Source organism: Oncorhynchus tshawytscha, unplaced genomic scaffold (genome assembly GCF_018296145.1).
Source record: "Oncorhynchus tshawytscha isolate Ot180627B unplaced genomic scaffold, Otsh_v2.0 Un_contig_1304_pilon_pilon, whole genome shotgun sequence".
Classification (NCBI taxonomy): Eukaryota; Metazoa; Chordata; class Actinopteri; order Salmoniformes; family Salmonidae; genus Oncorhynchus; species Oncorhynchus tshawytscha.
In genome coordinates, this window is record NW_024609410.1 from 120001 (window position 1) to 137500 (window position 17500).

At 45.0% G+C, this 17500-nt stretch overlaps 1 pseudogene; it reads right to left on the reverse strand.

Annotated features, from left to right (window-relative positions):
• The window catches only part of LOC121844748, a 130983-nt pseudogene that overhangs the window by 104696 nt on the left and 8787 nt on the right, over positions 1-17500 (reverse strand).

Consider the following 17500-nt stretch of genomic DNA (forward strand, 5'->3'; position numbering starts at 1 on the left):
AGAATTTTAGAGCTATGTACTTTAGTGTTGAGGTTCTAGAGCTATGTACTTTAGTGTTGTAGTTCTAGAGCTATGTACTTTAGTGTTGTAGTTGTAGAGCTATGTAATTTAGAATTTTAGAGCTATGTACTTTAGTGTTGTAGTTCTAGAGCTATGTACTTTAGTGTTGTAGTTCTAGAGCTATTTCCTTTAGTGTGGTAGTTCTAGAGCTATGTACTTTAGTGTGGTAGTTCTAGAGCTATGTACTTTAGTGTGGTAGTTCTAGAGCTAAGTTCTTTAATGTTGTAATTCTAGAGCTATGTACTTTAGTGTGGTAGTTCTAGAGCTAAGTTCTTTAATGTTGTAGTTCTAGAGCTATGTACTTTAGTGTTGTAGTTCTAAAGCTATTTCCTTTAGTGTGGTAGTTCTAGAGCTATGTACTTTAGTGTGGTAGTTCTAGAGCTAAGTTCTTTAATGTTGTAATTCTAGAGCTATGTACTTTAGTGATGTAGTTCTAGAGGTCTATACTTTAGTGTTGAGGTTCTAGAGCTATGTACTTTAGTGTTGTAGTTCTAGAGCTCTGTACTTTAGTGTTGAGGTTCTAGAGCTATGTACTTTAGTGTTGTAGTTCTAGAGCTATGTACTTTAGTGTTGTAGTTCCTGAGCTATGTAATTTAGTATTCTAGAGCTATGTACTTTAGTGTTGTAGTTCTAGAGCTATGCACTTTAGTGTGGTAGTTCTAGAGCTATGCACTTTAGTGTGGTAGTTCTAGAGCTATGCACTTTAGTGTGGTAGTTCTAGAGCTATGCAATTTAGTATTCTAGAGCTATGTACTTTAGTGTGGTAGTTCTAGAGCTATGTACTTTAGTGTGGTAGTTCTAGAGCTATGTACTTTAGTGTTGAGGTTCTAGAGCTAACTACTTTACTGTTCTAGTTCTAGAGCTATGTACTTTAGTGTGGTAGTTCTAGAGCTATGTACTTTAGTGTTGAGGTTCTAGAGCTATGTACTTTAGTGTTGTAGTTCTAGAGCTATGTACTTTAGTGTTCTAGTTCTAGAGCTATGTACTTTAGTGTGGTAGTTCTAGAGCTATGTACTTTAGTGGTGAGGTTCTAGAGCTAACTACTTTACTGTTCTAGTTCTAAAGCTATGTATTTAGTGTTCCAGTGTTGTTATTCATTCATCTGTGTTGCAGCTCTCGTGTGGTGGTCAGCAAATATAAGTTGTGGTTTCTTTTTTCCTGTTTCCTGGGAAACACTAAAGCTGTTTGTTGACCATTAGCAGGACAGTAAACAACTTCTGGCATTTCTGGAAAGCTCCATTTCTACCCTTGTCAAGGAAACCACTGTTATCTACCCCCCTACACAGTTATAATGGGGAGAAAATCAGAGTAAATTAAATTCCTCTAACAGGGAACCTCTGTTATCTACCCCCCTACACAGTTATAATGGGGAGAAAATCAGAGTAAATTAAATTCCTCTAACAGGGAACCACTGTTATCTACCCCCCCCCCCCTACACAGTTATAATGGGGAGAAAATCTGAGTAAATTAAATTCCTCTAACAGGGAACCACTGTTATCTACCCCCCTACACAGTTATAATGGGGAGAAAATCAGAGTAAATTAAATTCCTCTAACAGGGAACCACTGTTATCTACCCCCCTACACAGTTATAATGGGGAGAAAATCAGAGTAAATTAAATTCCTCTAACAGGGAACCACTGTTATCTACCCCCCTACACAGTTATAATGGGGAGAAAATCAGAGTAAATTAAATTCCTCTAACAGGGAACCACTGTTATCTACCCCCCTACACAGTTATAATGGGGAGAAAATCAGAGTAAATTAAATTCCTCTAACAGGGAACCTCTGTTATCTACCCCCCTACACAGTTATAATGGGGAGAAAATCAGAGTAAATTAAATTCCTCTAACAGGGAACCACTGTTATCTCCCCCCCCCTACACAGTTATAATGGGGAGAAAATCAGAGCTGTAAATGGTTTAACCTGTAGCCAAGGCTTTATAGCCTGTATGGTTAATTATGTCTGGTATTGGTTAATATCTGACACAATATCAATGTTTCCAGACAAGGTAACGAGGGGACAGTAGACCTAGATGGAGAAGACTATCTGAATGTGCACATGATGGAAGTCAGAGGTCTGATATAAGTTAGAGGTCTGATTCTGATATATGTTATAGGTCTGATATCAGTTATAGGTCTGATATCAGTTAGAGGTCTGATATAAGTTAGAGGTCTGATATAAGTTATAGGTCTGATATAAGTTAGAGGTCTGATATAAGTTAGAGGTCTGATATCAGTTAGAGGTCTGATATCAGTTAGAGGTCTGATATAAGTTCGAGGTCTGATATAAGTTAGAGGTCTGATATCAGTTAGAGGTCTGATATCAGTTAGAGGTCTGATATAAGTTCGAGGTCTGATATAAGTTAGAGGTCTGATATAAGTTAGAGGTCTGATATCAGTTAGAGGTCTGATATCAGTTAGAGGTCTGATATAAGTTAGAGGTCTGATATAAGTTAGAGGTCTGATATCAGTTAGAGGTCTGATATCAGTTAGAGGTCTGATATCAGTTATAGGTCTGATATCAGTTAGAGGTCTGATATAAGTTAGAGGTCTGATATAAGTTATAGGTCTGATATCAGTTAGAGGTCTGATATAAGTTCGAGGTCTGATATAAGTTAGAGGTCTGATATCAGTTAGAGGTCTGATATCAGTTAGAGGTCTGATATAAGTTAGAGGTCTGATATAAGTTAGAGGTCTGATATCAGTTAGAGGTCTGATATCAGTTAGAGGTCTGATATAAGTTAGAGGTCTGATATCAGTTAGAGGTCTGATATCAGTTAGAGGTCTGATATCAGTTAGAGGTCTGATATAAGTTAGAGGTCTGATATAAGTTAGAGGTCTGATATAAGTTAGAGGTCTGATATAAGTTAGAGGTCTGATATCAGTTAGAGGTCTGATATCAGTTAGAGGTCTGATATAAGTTAGAGGTCTGATATCAGTTAGAGGTCTGATATCAGTTAGAGGTCTGATATCAGTTAGAGGTCTGATATAAGTTAGAGGTCTGATATAAGTTAGAGGTCTGATATATGTTATAGGTCTGATATAAGTTATAGGTCTGATATCAGTTAGAGGTCTGATATAAGTTAGAGGTCTGATATAAGTTATAGGTCTGATATAAGTTAGAGGTCTGATATAAGTTAGAGGTCTGATATCAGTTAGAGGTCTGATATCAGTTAGAGGTCTGATATAAGTTCGAGGTCTGATATAAGTTAGAGGTCTGATATAAGTTAGAGGTCTGATATAAGTTAGAGGTCTGATATAAGTTAGAGGTCTGATATCAGTTAGAGGTCTGATATCAGTTAGAAGTCTGATATCAGTTAGAGGTCTGATATCAGTTAGAGGTCTGATATCAGTTAGAGGTCTGATATAAGTTAGAGGTCTGATATAAGTTAGAGGTCTGATATCAGTTAGAGGTCTGATATCAGTTAGAGGTCTGATATAAGTTATAGGTCTGATATCAGTTAGAGGTCTGATATCAGTTATAGGTCTGATATCAGTTAGAGGTCTGATATCAGTTAGAGGTCTGATATCAGTTAGAGGTCTGATATAAGTTAGAGGTCTGATATAAGTTAGAGGTCTGATATCAGTTAGAGGTCTGATATCAGTTAGAGGTCTGATATCAGTTATAGGTCTGATATCAGTTAGAGGTCTGATATCAGTTATAGGTCTGATATAAGTTATAGGTCTGATATCAGTTATAGGTCTGATATAAGTTATAGGTCTGATATCAGTTAGAGGTCTGATATCAGTTATAGGTCTGATATAAGTTAGAGGTCTGATATCAGTTAGAGGTCTGATATCAGTTAGAGGTCTGATATCAGTTAGAGGTCTGATATCAGTTAGAGGTCTGATATCAGTTAGAGGTCTGATATCAGTTAGAGGTCTGATATCAGTTAGAGGTCTGATATAAGTTAGAGGTCTGATATAAGTTAGAGGTCTGATATAAGTTAGAGGTCTGATATAAGTTAGAGGTCTGATATAAGTTAGAGGTCTGATATAAGTTAGAGGTCTGATATCAGTTAGAGGTCTGATATAAGTTAGAGGTCTGATATCAGTTAGAGGTCTGATATCAGTTAGAGGTCTGATATCAGTTAGAGGTCTGATATCAGTTAGAGGTCTGATATCAGTTATAGTTAGAAGAAGCCTAAATATCCACTATTTAATAAAACAAAACACGGACTATTATGTTGTTGTTCAAGAACAGTTTAGAGTTTTAGTGTTGTAGTTCTAGAGCAGTTTAGAGTTGTAGTTCTAGAGCAGTTTAGAGTTTTAGTGTTGTAGTTCTAGAGCAGTTTAGAGTTTTAGTGTTGTAGTTCTAGAGCAGTTTAGAGTTTTAGTGTTGTAGTTCTAGAGCAGTTTAGAGTTTTAGTGTTGTAGTTCTAGAGCAGTTTAGAGTTTTAGTGTTGTAGTTCTAGAGCAGTTTAGAGTTGTAGTTCTAGAGCAGTTTAGAGTTTTAGTGTTGTAGTTCTAGAGCAGTTTAGAGTTTTAGTGTTGTAGTTCTAGAGCAGTTTAGAGTTGTAGTTCTAGAGCAGTATAGAGTTGTAGTGTTGTAGTTCAAGAGCAGTTTAGAGTTTTAGTGTTGTAGTTCTAGAGCAGAGTAAAGTAATAGTGTTCTTGTTCTGGACCAGAGTACAGTTCTATTGTTCTCATTCTAGACCAGAGTAGAGTTCTAGTGTTGTAGGTCTAGAGCAGAGTAAAGTAATAGTGTTGTGGTTCTAGAGTAATGTACAGTTCCAGTGCTCTAGATTTAATATTCTAGAGCTATGTACTTTAGTGTTGTAGTTCTAGAGCTATGTACTTTAGTGTTGTAGTTCTAGAGCTATGTACTATAGTGTGGTAGTTCTAGAGCTATGTACTTTAGTGTTGTAGTTCTAGAGCTATGTAATTTAGTATTCTAGAGCTATGTACTTTAGTGTTGTAGTTCTAGAGCTATGTAATTTAGTATTCTAGAGCTATGTACTTTAGTGTTGTAGTTCTAGAGCTATGCACTTTAGTGTTGTAACTCTAGTCATTGGCGACTCCATTACCCGCAGCATTAGACTTAAAGCGAATCATCCAGCGATCATACACTGTTTACCCGGGGCAGGGCTACCGACGTTAAGGCTAATCTGAAGATGGTGCTGGCTAAAGCTAAAACTGGCGAGTGTAGAGAGTATAGAGATATTGTTATCCACGTCGGCACCAACGATGTTAGGATGAAACAGTCAGAGATCACCAAGCGCAACATAGCTTCTGCGTGCATATCAGCTAGAAAGATGTGTCGGCATCGAGTAATTGTCTCTGGCCCCCTCCCAGTTAGGGGAGTGATGAGCTCTACAGCAGAGTCTCACAACTCAATCGCTGGTTGAAAACTGTTTTCTGCCCCTCCCAAAAGATAGAATTTGTAGATAATTGGCCCTCTTTCTGGGACTCACCCACAAACAGGACCAAGCCTGACCTGCTGAGGAGTGACGGACTCCATCCTAGCTGGAGGGGTGCTCTCATCTTATCTACCAACATAGACAGGGCTCTAACTCCTCTAGCTCCACAATGAAATAGGGTGCAGGCCAGGCAGCAGGCTGTTAGCCAGCCTGCCAGCATAGTGGAGTCTGCCACTAGCACAGTCAGTGTAGTCAGCAGCTATCACCATTGAGACCGTGTCTGTGCCTCGACCTAGGTTGGGCAAAACTAAACATGGCGGTGTTCGCCTTAGCAATCTCACTAGGATAAAGACCACCTCCATTCCTGTCATTACTGAAAGAGATCATGATACCTCACATCTCAAAATAGGGCTACTTAATGTTAGATCCCTTACTTCAAAGGCAATTATAGTCAATGAACTAATCACTGATCATAATCTTGATGTGATTGGCCTGACTGAAACATGGCTTAAGCCTGATGAATTTACTGTTTTAAATGAGGCCTCACCTCCTGGCTACACTAGTGACCATATCCCCGTGCATCCCGCAAAGGCGGAGGGGTTGCTAACATTTACGATAGCAAATTTCAATTTACAAAAAAAAAAAATGACGTTTTCGTCTTTTGAGCTTCTAGTCATGAAATCTATGCAGCCTACTCAATCACTTTTTATAGCTACTGTTTACAGGCCTCCTGGGCCATATACAGCGTTTCTCACTGAGTTCCCTGAATTCCTATCGGACCTTGTAGTCATAGCAGATAATATTCTAATCTTTGGTGACTTTAATATTCACATGGAAAAGTCCACAGACCCACTCCAAAAGGCTTTCGGAGCCATCATCGACTCAGTGGGTTTTGTCCAACATGTCTCTGGACCCACTCACTGTCACAGTCATACGCTGGACCTAGTTTTGTCCCATGGAATAAATGTGGTGGATCTTAATGTTTTTCCTCATAATCCTGGACTATCGGACCACCATTTTATTACGTTTGCAATTGCAACAAATAATCTGCTCAGACCCCAACCAAGGAACATCAAAAGTCGTGCTATAAATTCACAGACAACACAAAGATTCCTTGATGCCCTTCCAGACTCCCTCTGCCTACCCAAGGACGCCAGAGGACAAAAATCAGTGAACCACCTAACTGAGGATCTCAATTTAACCTTGCGCAATACCCTAGATGCAGTTGCACCCCTAAAAACTAAAAATATTTCTCATAAGAAACTAGCTCCCTGGTACACAGAAAATACCCGAGCTCTGAAGCAAGCTTCCAGAAAATTGGAATGGAAATGGCGCCACACCAAACTGGAAGTCTTCCGACTAGCTTGGAAAGACAGTACCGTGCCGTACCGAAGAGCCCTTACTGCTGCTCGATCATCCTATTTTTCTAACTTAATTGAGGAAAATAAGAATAATCCGAAATTCCTTTTTGATACTGTCGCAAAGCTAACTAAAAAGCAGCATTCCCCAAGAGAGGATGACTTTCACTTTAGCAGTGATAAATTCATGAACTTCTTTGAGGAAAAGATTATGATTATTAGAAAGCAAATTACGGACTCCTCTTTAAACCTGCGTATTCCTCCAAACCTCAGTTGTCCTGAGTCTGCACAACTCTGCCAGGACCTAGGATCAAGAGAGACGCTCAAGTGTTTTAGTACTATATCTCTTGACACAATGATGAAAATAATCATGGCCTCTAAACCTTCAAGCTGCATACTGGACCCTATTCCAACTAAACTACTGAAAGAGCTGCTTCCTGTGCTTGGCCCTCCTATGTTGAACATAATAAACGGCTCTCTATCCACTGGATGTGTACCAAACTCACTAAAAGTGGCAGTAATAAAGCCTCTCTTGAAAAAGCCAAACCTTGACCCAGAAAATATAAAAAACTATCGGCCTATATCGAATCTTCCATTCCTCTCAAAAATTTTAGAGAAGGCTGTTGCTCAGCAACTCACTGCCTTCCTGAAGACAAACAATGTATACGAAATGCTTCAGTCTGGTTTTAGACCCCATCATAGCACTGAGACGGCACTTGTGAAGGTGGTAAATGACATTTTAATGGCATCGGACCGAGGCTCTGCATCTGTCCTCGTGCTCCTAGACCTTAGTGCCGCTTTTGATACCATCGATCACCACATTCTTTTGGAGAGATTGGAAACCCAAATTGGTCTACACGGACAAGTTCTGGCCTGGTTTAGATCTTATCTGTCGGAAAGATATCAGTTTGTCTCTGTGAATGGTTTGTCCTCTGACAAATCAACTGTAAATTTCGGTGTTCCTCAAGGTTCCGTTTTAGGACCACTATTGTTCTCACTATATATTTTACCTCTTGGGGATGTTATTCGAAAACATAATGTAAACTTTCACTGCTATGCGGATGACACACAGCTGTACATTTCAATGAAACATGGTGAAGCCCCAAAATTGCCCTCGCTAGAAGCATGTGTTTCAGACATAAGGAAGTGGATGGCTGCAAATTTTCTACTATTAAACTCGGACAAAACAGAGATGCTTGTTCTAGGTCCCAAGAAACAAAGAGATATTCTGTTGAATCTGACAATTAATCTTAATGGTTGTACAGTCGTCTCAAATAAAACTGTGAAGGACCTCGGCGTTACTCTGGACCCTGATCTCTCTTTTGAAGAACATATCAAGACCATTTCAAGGACATCTTTTTTCCATCTACGTAACATTGCAAAAATCAGAAACTTTCTGTCCAAAAATGATGCAGAAAAATTAATCCATGCTTTTGTCACTTCTAGGTTAGACTACTGCAATGCTCTATTTTCCGGCTACCCGGATAAAGCACTAAATAAACTTCAGTTAGTGCTAAATACGGCTGCTAGAATCCTGACTAGAACCAAAAAATTTGATCATATTACTCCAGTGCTAGCCTCTCTACACTGGCTTCCTGTCAAAGCAAGGGCTGATTTCAAGGTTTTACTGCTAACCTACAAAGCATTACATGGGCTTGCTCCTACCTATCTCTCTGATTTGGTCCTGCCGTACATACCTACACGTACGCTACGGTCACAAGACGCAGGCCTCCTAATTGTCCCTAGAATTTCTAAGCAAACAGCTGGAGGCAGGGCTTTCTCCTATAGAGCTCCATTTTTATGGAACGGTCTGCCTACCCATGTCAGAGACGCAAACTCGGTCTCAACCTTCAAGTCTTTACTGAAGACTCATCTCTTCAGTGGGTCATATGATTGAGTGTAGTCTGGCCCAGGAGTGGGAAGGTGAACGGAAAGGCTCTGGAGCAACGAACCGCCCTTGCTGTCTCTGCCTGGCCGGTTCCCCTCTTTCCACTGGGATTCTCTGCCTCTAACCCTATTACAGGGGCTGGGTCACTGGCTTACTGGGGCTCTCTCATGCCGTCCCTGGAGGGGGTGCGTCACCTGAGTGGTTTGATTCACTGTTGTGGTCATCCTGTCTGGGTTGGCGCCCCCCCCTTGGGTTGTGCCGTGGCGGAGATCTTTGTGGGCTATACTCAGCCTTGTCTCAGGATGGTAAGTTGGTGGTTGAAGATATCCCTCTAGTGGTGTGGGGGCTGTGCTTTGGCAAAGTGGGTGGGGTTATATCCTTCCTGTTTGGCCCTGTCCGGGGGTGACCTCGGATGGGGCCACAGTGTCTCCTGACCCCTCCTGTCTCAGCCTCCAGTATTTATGCTGCAGTAGTTTATGTGTTGGGGGCTGGGGTCAGTTTGTTATATCTGGAGTACTTCTCCTGTCCTATTCGGTGTCCTGTGTGAATCTAAGTGTGCGTTCTCTAATTCTCTCCTTCTCTCTTTCTTTCTCTCTCTCGGAGGACCTGAGCCCTAGGACCTGAGCTCCAGGACTACCTGACATGATGACTCCTTGCTGTCCCCAGTCCACCTGGCCATGCTGCTGTTCCAGTTTCAACTGACCTGAGCCCTAGGACCATGCCCCAGGACTACCTGACATGATGACTCCTTGCTGTCCCCAGTCCACCTGGCCATGCTGCTGCTCCAGTTTCAACTTCCACCTGACTGTGCTGCTGCTCCAGTTTCAACTGTTCTGCCTTATTATTATTCGACCATGCTGGTCATTTATGAACATTTGAACATCTTGGCCATGTTCTGTTATAATCTCCACCCGGCACAGCCAGAAGAGGACTGGCCACCCCACATAGCCTGGTTCCTCTCTAGGTTTCTTCCTAGGTTTTGGCCTTTCTAGGGAGTTTTTCCTAGCCACCGTGCTTCTACACCTGCATTGCTTGCTGTTTGGGATTTTAGGCTGGGTTTCTGTACAGCACTTTGAGATATCAGCTGATGTATGAAGGGCTATATAAATAAATTTGATTTGATTTGATTTGATTTGTAGTTCTAGAGCTATGTACTTTAGTGTTGTAGTTCTAGAACTATGTACTTTACTGTTCTAGTTCTAGAGCTAACTACTTTACTGTTCTAGTTCTAGAGCTATGTACTTTAGTGTGGTAGTTCTAGAGCTATGTACTTTAGTGTGGTAGTTCTAGAGCTATGTACTTTAGTGTGGTAGTTCTAGAGCTATGTACTTTAGTGTGCTAGTTCTAGAGCTATGTACTTTAGTGTGGTAGTTCTAGAGCTATGTACTTTAGTGTGGTAGTTCTAGAGCTATGTACTTTAGTGTGGTAGTTCTAGAGCTATGTACTTTAGTGTGGTAGTTCTAGAGCTATGTACTTTAGTGTGGTAGTTCTAGAGCTATGTACTTTAGTTTAGTGTGGTAGTTCTAGAGCTATGTACTTTAGTGTGGTAGTTCTAGAGCTATGCCCGTGGAGGCACAGCCTATACACAGTGTATTGTGAAGCACAGCCTATACACAGTGTATTGGGAAAGCACAGCCTATACACAGTGTATTGTGAAGCACAGCCTATACACAGTGTATTGTGAAGCACAGCATATACACAGTGTATTGTGAAGCACAGCCTACACACAGTGTATTGTGAAGCACAGCCTATACACAGTGTATTGTGAAGCACAGCCTATACACAGTGTAGTGTGAAGAACAGCCTATACACAGTGTATTGTGAAGCACAGCCTATACAGAGCCTATACACAGTGTAGTGTGAAGGACAGCCAGTACACAGTGTATTGTGGAGCACAGCCTATACACAGTGTATTGTGAAGAACAGCCTATACACAGTGTATTGGGAAGCACAGCCTATACACAGTGTATTGGAAAGCACAGCCTATACACAGTGTATTGTGAAGGACAGCCTATACACAGTGTATTGTGAAGAACAGCCTATACACAGTGTATTGTGAAGCACAGCCTATACACAGCCTATACACAGTGTATTGTGAAGGACAGCCTATACACAGTGTATTGTGAAGAACAGCCTATACACAGTGTATTGTGAAGCACAGCCTATACACAGCCTATACACAGTGTATTGTGAAGAACAGCCTATACACAGTGTATTGTGAAGCACAGCCTATACACAGCCTAGACAGTGTATTGTGAAGAACAGCGTATACACAGCCTGTACACAGTGTATTGTGAAGAACAGCCTATACACAGTGTATTGTGAAGAACAGCCTAGACACAGTGTATTGTGAAGAACAGCCTATACACAGCCTGTACACAGTGTATTGTGAAGAACAGCCTGTACACAGTGTATTGTGAAGAACAGCCTATACACAGCCCATACACAGTGTATTGTGGAGCACAGCCTATACACAGCATATACACAGTGTATTGTGAAGAACAGCCTATACACAGTGTATTGTGAAGAACAGCCTATACACAGCCTATACACAGTGTATTGTGGAGCACAGCCTATACACAGTGTATTGTGAAGAACAGCCTATACACAGTGTATTGTGAAGAACAGCCTACACACAGTGTATTGGGAAGAACAGCCTATACACAGCCTATACACAGTGTATTGTGGAGCACAGCCTATACACAGTGTATTGTGAAGAACAGCCTATACACAGTGTATTGGGAAGAACAGCCTATACACAGTGCCCATGGAAGGAGAGTTGTGTCTTTTGTTATGATTAATCTCCTATTTAGAAACACAAAATAATTATTGGTTTCCTGCCATTTCGTTTCATTAGATTAAGGGGTTTTAAATGGTCTTCTGAGAGCAGCTTTGACCATATTTTGGAGCCTTTTGCCTTTTCAGTATTCACAAGTCACATACCTGCATTTCACTTGTTCAAGTAGTCTATCCAGCCCCCTTTTCAAAGAGCGCCCTTTGTCCAACTACCAAAGACAGGCTCGTCCAACTACCAAAGACAGGCTCGTCCAACTACCAAAGACAGGCTCGTCCAATTACCTTAGACTGGCTCGTCCAACTACCAAAGACTGGCTTGTCCAACTACCAAAGACAGGCTCGTCCAACTATCAAAGACAGGCTCGTCCAACTACCAAAGACTGGCTTGTCCAACTACCAAAGACAAGCTCGTCCAACTACCAAAGACAGGCTCGTCCAACTACCAAAGACAGGCTCGTCCAACTACCAAAGACAGGCTCGTCCAATTACCTTAGACAGGCTCGTCCAACTACCAAAGACAGGCTCGTCCAACTACCAAAGACAGGCTCGTCCAACTACCAAAGACAGGCTCGTCCAACTACCAAAGACAGGCTTGTCCAACTACCAAAGACAGGCTCGTCCAAATACCAAAGACAGGCTCGTCCAACTACCAAAGACAGGCTCGTCCAATTACCAAAGACAGGCTCGTCCAATTACCAAAGACAGGCTCGTCCAACTACCAAAGACAGGCTCGTCCAATTACCAAAGACAGGCTCGTCCAATTACCTTAGACAGGCTCGTCCAACTACCAAAGACAGGCTCGTCCAATTACCTTAGACAGGCTCGTCCAACTACCAAAGACAGGCTCGTCCAATTACCTTAGACAGGCTCGTCCAACTACCAAAGACTGGCTCATCCAACTACCAAAGACAGGCTCGTCCAACTACCAAAGACAGGCTCGTCCAACTACCAAAGACAGGCTCGTCCAACTACCAAAGACAGGCTCGTCCAATTACCTTAGACTGGCTCGTCCAACTACCAAAGACTGGCTTGTCCAACTACCAAAGACAGGCTCGTCCAACTACCAAAGACAGGCTCGTCCAACTACCAAAGACTGGCTTGTCCAACTACCAAAGACAGGCTCGTCCAACTACCAAAGACAGGCTCGTCCAACTACCAAAGACAGGCTCGTCCAACTACCAAAGACAGGCTCGTCCAATTACCTTAGACAGGCTCGTCCAACTACCAAAGACAGGCTCGTCCAACTACCAAAGACAGGCTCGTCCAACTACCAAAGACAGGCTCGTCCAACTACCAAAGACAGGCTTGTCCAACTACCAAAGACAGGCTCGTCCAAATACCAAAGACAGGCTCGTCCAACTACCAAAGACAGGCTCGTCCAATTACCAAAGACAGGCTCGTCCAATTACCTTAGACAGGCTCGTCCAACTACCAAAGACAGGCTCGTCCAATTACCAAAGACAGGCTCGTCCAACTACCAAAGACAGGCTCGTCCAACTACCAAAGACAGGCTCGTCCAATTACCTTAGACAGGCTCGTCCAACTACCAAAGACAGGCTCGTCCAATTACCTTAGACAGGCTCGTCCAACTACCAAAGACTGGCTTGTCCAACTACCAAAGACAGGCTCGTCCAACTACCAAAGACAGGCTCGTCCAACTACCAAAGACAGGCTCGTCCAATTACCTTAGACAGGCTCGTCCAACTACGAAAGACAGGCTCGTCCAACTACCAAAGACTGGCTCGTCCAACTACCAAAGACAGGCTCGTCCAACTACCAAAGACAGGCTCGTCCAACTACCAAAGACAGGCTCGTCCAATTACCTTAGACAGGCTCGTCCAACTACCAAAGACAGGCTCGTCCAACTACCAAAGACAGGCTCGTCCAACTACCAAAGACAGGCTCGTCCAACTACCAAAGACTGGCTCGTCCAACTACCAAAGACTGGCTCGTCCAACTACCAAAGACTGGCTCGTCCAACTACCAAAGACAGGCTCGTCCAACTACCAAAGACAGGCTCGTCCAACTACCAAAGACTGGCTCGTCCAACTACCAAAGACAGGCTCGTCCAACTACCAAACACAGGCTCGTCCAACTACCAAAGACAGGCTCGTCCAACTACCAAAGACAGGCTCGTCCAACTACCAAAGACAGGCTCGTCCAACTACCAAAGACTGGCTCGTCCAACTACCAAAGACAGGCTCGTCCAACTACCAAAGACTGGCTCGTCCAACTACCAAAGACTGGCTCGTCCAACTACCAAAGACAGGCTCGTCCAACTACCAAAGACAGGCTCGTCCAAACTCAGTCCTTCTATAATGCCATATCAACGAAGGATTGTTTTGAGAATCTACCTCACATAGGCAAAGCTACAACTGACAGGAGCCTAGTACGTTGCATAGACGTTGTATAGGCATTGCATAGACGTTGCATAGACGTTGCATAGACGTTGCATAGGCGTTGTATAGACGTTGCATAGACGTTGTATAGGCATTGCATAGACGTTGCATAGACGTTGCATAGACGTTGTATAGGCGTTGTATAGACGTTGCATAGACGTTGTATAGACGTTGTATAGACGTTGCATAGACTTTGTATAGACGTTGCATAGACGTTGTATAGACATTGTATAGATGTTATTCATAAACACATTTAGGCCTGCGTGAGCACACAGTGCCATGGAATGAGAAAATACATTTAGTTCTAGAGCAGTTCTAATGTTGTAGTTCTAGAGCAGAGTTCTAGTGTTGTAGTCATAGAGTATAGTTCTAGTGTTGAAGTTCTAGAGCAGAGTTCTAGTGTTGAAGTTCTAGAGCAGAGTTCTAGTGTTGTAGTTCTAGAGCAGAGTTCTAGTGTTGTAGTTCTAGAGCAGAGTTCTAGTGTTGTAGTTCTAGAGTATAGTTCTAGTGTTGTAGTTCTAGAGTATAGTTCTAGTGTTGTAGTTCTAGAGTATAGTTCTAGTGTTGTAGTTCTAGAGCAGGGTTCTAGAGTACCCCAGTGTTCCATCTCACCTGTGATGATGCCGTTCTTGTCTTTAGGCTCTGCCCAGCTCACCCTCAGAGACGTGTCCAGGATCTCAGTGAAGCTCAAGTGACCCACCGGACCTGGAGCTGTACACACACACACACGCACACACACACACACACACACACACACACACACACACACACACACACACACACACACACACACACACACACACACACACACACACACACACACACACACACACACACACAGACACACACACACAATCAATATCTATTGTTCATTAATTATACCCACCGTTAACCCTGATACACGCCCTACACCCAATCAATATCTATTGTACAATTCCCAGAGAGGAAGAGAGAAGGGAGGGATAGAGGGAGAGAGAAGGGGGAGAGAGGGAGAGAGAAGGGGGAGAGAGGGAGAGAGAAGGGGGATAGAGGGAGAGAGAAGGGGGATAGAGGGAGAGAGAAGGGGGATAGAGGGAGAGAGAAGGGGGAGAGAGGGAGAGAGAGGGGGGATAGAGGGAGAGAGAAGGGGGATAGAGGGAGAGAGAAGGGGGAGAGAGGGAGAGAGAAGGGGGATAGAGGGAGAGAGAAGGGGGGATAGATGGATAGAGAACGGGGGGAGAGAGGGAGAGAGAAGGGGGAGAGAGGGAGAGAGAAGGGGGAGAGAGGGAGAGAGAAGGGGGATAGAGGGAGAGAGAAGGGGGATAGAGGGAGAGAGAAGGGGGAAGAGAGGGAGAGAGAAGGGGGAGAGATGGAGAGAGAAGGGGGAGAGAGGGAGAGAGAAGGGGGAGAGAGGGAGAGAGAAGGGGGAGAGAGGGAGAGAGAAGGGGGAGAGAGGGAGAGAGAAAGGGGGAGAGGGAGAGAGAAGGGGGAGAGAGGGAGAGAGAAGGGGAGAGAGGGAGAGAGAAGGGGGATAGAGGGAGAGAGAAGGGGGATAGATGGATAGAGAACGGGGGAGAGAGGAGAGAGAAGGGGGAGAGAGGGAGAGAGAAGGGGGAGAGAGGGAGAGAGAAGGGGGATAGAGGGAGAGAGAAGGGGGAGAGAGGGAGAGAGAAGGGGGATAGAGGGAGAGAGAAGGGGGAGAGATGGAGAGAGAAGAGGGGAGAGAGGGAGAGAGAAGGGGGAGAGAGGGAGAGAGAAGGGGGAGAGAGGGAGAGAGAAGGGGGAGAGGGAGAGAGAAGGGGGAGAGAGGGAGAGAGAAGGGGCAGAGAGGGAGAGAGAAGGGGGATAGAGGGAGAGAGAAGGGGGAGAGAGGGATGGATAAGGGGGAGAGAGGGAGAGAGAAGGGGGAGAGGGAGAGAGAAGGGGGAGCGAGGGCGAGAGAAGTGTGTGTGTGTGTGTGTGTGTGTGTGTGTGTGTGTGTGTGCGTGCGTGCGTGCGTGCGTGCGTGTGTGCGCGTGCGTATGTATGTATGTATGTGTGTGTGTGTGTGTGTGTGTGTGTGTGTGTGTGTGTGTGTGTGTGTGTGTGTGTGTGTGTGTGTGTCTGTGTGCCTGTGTGCGTGAGAGATGGAGAGAGAAAGGGGGAGAGAGGGAGAGAGAAGGGGGAGAGAGGGAGAGAGAAGGGGGAGAGAGGGAGAGAGAAGGGGGGAGAGAGGGAGAGAGAAGGGGGGAGAGGGGAGAGAAGGGGGAGAGAGGGAGAGAGAAGGGGGAGAGAGGGAGAGAGAAGGGGGATAGAGGGAGAGAGAAGGGGGAGAGATGGAGAGAGAAGGGGGAGAGAGGGAGAGAGAAGGGGGATAGAGGGAGAGAGAAGGGGGAGAGAGGGAGAGAGTAGGGGGAGAGAGGGAGAGAGAAGGGGGATAGAGGGAGAGAGAAGGGGGAGAGATGGAGAGAGAAAGGGGGAGAGAGGGAGAGAGAAGGGGGAGAGAGGGAGAGAGAAGGGGGAGAGATGGAGAGAGAAGGGGGAGAGAGGGAGAGAGAAGGGGAGAGAGGGAGAGAGAAGGGGGGAGAGAGGGAGAGAGAAGGGGGAGAGAGGGAGAGAGAAGGGGGAGAGAGGGAGAGAGAAGGGGGAGAGAGGGAGAGAGAAGGGGGAGAGAGGGAGAGAGAAGGGGGAGAGAGGGAGAGAGAAGGGGGAGAGGGAGAGAGAAGGGGGAGAGAGGGAGAGAGAAGGGGAGAGAGGGAGAGAGAAGGGGGAGAGAGGGAGAGAGAAGGGGGAGAGAGGGAGAGAGAAGGGGGGAGAGGGAGAGAGAAGGGGGAGAGAGGGAGAGAGAAGGGGGAGAGAGGGAGAGAGAAGGGGGATAGAGGGAGAGAGAAGGGGGAGAGATGGAGAGAGAAGGGGGAGAGAGGGAGAGAGAAGGGGGATAGAGGGAGAGAGAAGGGGGAGAGAGGGAGAGAGAAGGGGGAGAGAGGGAGAGAGAAGGGGGATAGAGGGAGAGAGAAGGGGGAGAGATGGTGAGAGAAGGGGGAGAGAGGGAGAGAGAAGGGGGAGAGATGGAGAGAGAAGGGGGAGAGAGGGAGAGAGAAGGGGGGAGAGAGGGAGAGAGAAGGGGGATAGAGGGAGAGAGAAGGGGGAGAGATGGTGAGAGAAGGGGGATAGAGGGAGAGAGAAGGGGGAGAGAGGGAGAGAGAAGGGGGGATAGAGGGAGAGAGAAGGGGGATAGAGGGAGAGAGAAGGGGGAGAGAGGGAGAGAGAAGGGGGATAGAGGGAGAGAGAAGGGGGATAGATGGATAGAGAACGGGGAGAGAGGGAGAGAGAAGGGGGAGAGAGGGAGAGAGAAGGGGGAGAGAGGGAGAGAGAAGGGGATAGAGGGAGAGAGAAGGGGGATAGAGGGAGAGAGAAGGGGAAGAGAGGGAGAGAGAAGGGGGAGAGATGGAGAGAGAAGGGGGAGAGAGGGAGAGAGAAGGGGGAGAGAGGGAGAGAGAAGGGGGAGAGAGGGAGAGAGAAGGGGGAGAGAGGGAGAGAGAAAGGGGGAGAGGGAGAGAGAAGGGGGAGAGAGGGAGAGAAAGGGGGAGAGAGGGAGAGAGAAGGGGGATAGAGGGAGAGAGAAGGGGGATAGATGGATAGAGAACGGGGGAGAGAGGGAGAGAGAAGGGGGAGAGAGG